This window comes from Pan paniscus, chromosome 6 (assembly GCF_029289425.2).
Source record: "Pan paniscus chromosome 6, NHGRI_mPanPan1-v2.0_pri, whole genome shotgun sequence".
In the NCBI taxonomy this organism is placed as follows: Eukaryota; Metazoa; Chordata; class Mammalia; order Primates; family Hominidae; genus Pan; species Pan paniscus.
The window spans coordinates 146,801,001-146,803,959 of NC_073255.2; the positions used below are offsets into that span (position 1 = coordinate 146,801,001).

Genomic DNA, 2,959 nt, shown 5'->3' on the forward strand with positions numbered 1-2,959 from the left:
ACCTGACCAGGAAAGTCCTGGGTCTTTCAGAAGAGAAAAAGACCAACCTCAAAGGAGCTACAGAACATATATCAGTACAGAACATATATCAGCAACATATATCAGTAGGCTGCAATAGAGGATGCATGGGATTTGATCCTGAGAGTACTGAATCAAGGAGGATTTATAAAAAAAAAAGTTTATTAATATTGGGAAAGTCTTCCATAACATAGAATTTCACACCCTAACAAGGACCCAGGAAATAATGATATCATAACGGCTCTCAGCAGCATGAAGAAAGTGATAGACCATATTATATGCAAGATAGGTGCAAGAATTCTTATCAAAAGTAGTAAAAGAAGGGATTCAAAAGGTTCAGAGATGCATGCTAGAGGAATATACTGTGTAAGTCACCAGATGACTGTTACACGTGAGATCTCAGAGGACACTGAATTTACCAGTGATCTGGAATACACTGATGAGAAGTGCACCAATATAATTGAAAATCTCAGGGATGGCCATCTTTTGTAAGCCAGGGAAGATGGTGGAAGATGCTCTCATAGAAGTGGGCTCACTGGTAACAAGGGAGATCCCAAAATAATAGATGCTAAGTGGCTATGCTTAACCATCAGAACGAATGTGTGCACAATTGCTGTAATAAGCAGCAAAATCAAAGTGGAAGCCAGGAGACTCTGGCCCGCAGAAAGCTATTCAGTTCCTAGCGGTAGGACAACAAAGATTGTTTCTCAATTGTAATAAAATATATTAAGGATGAGTGACCTGGAGCATGGGGGCAGGTATCTCAATAAAATGTCACAATAGTTTCCGGACCTGAGCGAAATCTCAGATCTGGAAACCAGATTTTGATTGGCCAAAAAAGAAGCTAGGTCTTGATAAGGAAGTACTCTGCAATACTATGGCAAGTGTATATGGCAATGAATTCCTCTGTTTTCTTCCAAAGCAACCTATGACCAGGACCAGCTTCATGGGCCTATCATTTGCCTCTGTACTCAGAAGTGTTCTGTCCTTGGTTTAATGTTCCGCTGTTATTATCATGAAATTCTTATTAATTTTTTCTTTGACTCTTTTTTTTTAATTACCAAATGAATTTATTTCTCAGAGTTCAAAACATTATGTGAGAAGCTTTCCTGGCCTAGATAGAGATCCAGCTTTTTATGCCTAAAACTCAAATTTGAAGTATTTTATTCATGTCCCTGCAAAGGACATGAAATCATTCACAGGAAACCAAACACTACATGTTCTCACTCATAAGTGGGAGTTGAACAATGAGAACATATGGGCACAGGGAGGGAAACATCACACGGCGGGGCCTGTCAGGGGCTGGGAGGCAAGGGGAGGGGTAGCATTAGAAGAAATACCTAATGTAGATGATTGGTTGATGGGTGCAGCAAACCACCATGGCACATGTATACCTATGTAACAAACCTGCACGTTCTGCCCATGTATCCCAGAACTTAAATATAATAAAAAAGAAAAAGAAAAAAATAAGAATTCATAAAAGGTAGAGGTTGAAAAAAAAATTCAAAGTACTGTGGGTTGAAGTAGTAGATTATGGATGTAACCATCCTCACTGCCACTGCTGTAGCTCTTGCCATCAGGATGGAAGGCAACACTGTTGATAGGTCCAAAGTGCCCCTTGACTCTTCTGAACTCTCCTTCAAAGGCCAAATGGAGGAACCCGGACTCAAACTTGCCAATCCTAGTGAAGGTTGTGGTTACATCCATGGCTTCCTGACCACTGCCCAGCACAATATGGTCACAGCTGGGGGAGAGGGTAGCTGAGCTGATGGGGCTTTCTGTTCGGAAAGTCTTCCGATGTTGAAGAGTTGTAGAGTCAAAAAGCTTGGCTGTGCTGTCTTTGGATGCAGTGACAAACACGGTCATGTCCCTGGATAACTGGATGTCATTAATCTGCTAGGAGTGCTCCTTAATATTCACCAACACCTCTCCAGGCTTGGCACTATACTGGTTGAGCTTTCCACTCTCATGGCCTGCAATGATGCACTCCCCACAGGAGCCCCAAATGGCACTAGTGATTTTAGAATCATTGCAAGGGATCTTCAGGTAGTACTCATTGCTGTCAATCTGGCTCAGATCCTGCAGGTCAAATAAGCTCACAAAGCACTGATAGCTTTTCTGCTTCTCCATGGAGAACGTAATGATATTGTCCCCAAAGTCAAAACTGCAGATCCACACAGTTGAATTGGTCTTGAGTAGGGCCAGCTGTTTCCCTGTTTCACAGGCCCAAAGATGGTTGTCAGCTGAATGGGTGAGGACATGCTTGGTGTCCCAGTCAGCATCCACATACCACACAGCTCTGGTATGGCCCATGTAGATGCCCAGCCTCTCACCATTCACAGAGTATCATGCATTAATGATAGGTTCCTTGGCCACGGTGAAGAGGAGGTCTCCTTCACAGTTATACTTCAACTGCCTAATGACCTGCTCATGGCCCTACAGTAGGACCAGCTTCATCCCAGCAGTGATGCAAGGAAAGCTGCAACTGATTCTATGTTTTATATGTCTGATTTAACAAAGACTATGTATGCAAGCAGAGGAGATTGAGTAGGCACCATTTGTGTGCTCTCCCATTCTTGTCATTCCATTTGCACATAGCATTGCTCCATGAGCACGGAAATCTGGTGGATCAAGGAAGCATGGGAATTCATTGAGACTCAGAGTGAGTACAAGTATGTTGTACTTATGACTAGGTAATGTGGTCTCGAAGGCTACATTTTCCAGTTGAATCAAAACTTGCTTTAAACACAGAAGGAAGGCAGTTACATTCTAAGAAAAACAATGTCCAGGGAGCCCTTTTATCTCCCGCCTTACTCTTGTTACTTGCCTGCATTCGTCAGCCACTTATGCTGAAAATGATGATGCAGAAGAAAAGAGAGCAATCTGTGTTCCTTTCCTTTAGACATTCCTGACTCATAGTAACCCGAAGGTAGAAAATGTT

At 42.5% G+C, this 2,959-nt stretch overlaps 1 pseudogene; it reads right to left on the bottom strand.

Annotated features, from left to right (window-relative positions):
* Positions 1-919: 919 nt before the first annotated feature.
* Positions 920-2,475, bottom strand: LOC100982043 (eukaryotic translation initiation factor 3 subunit I-like; annotated as a pseudogene).
* Positions 2,476-2,959: the final 484 nt, after the last annotated feature.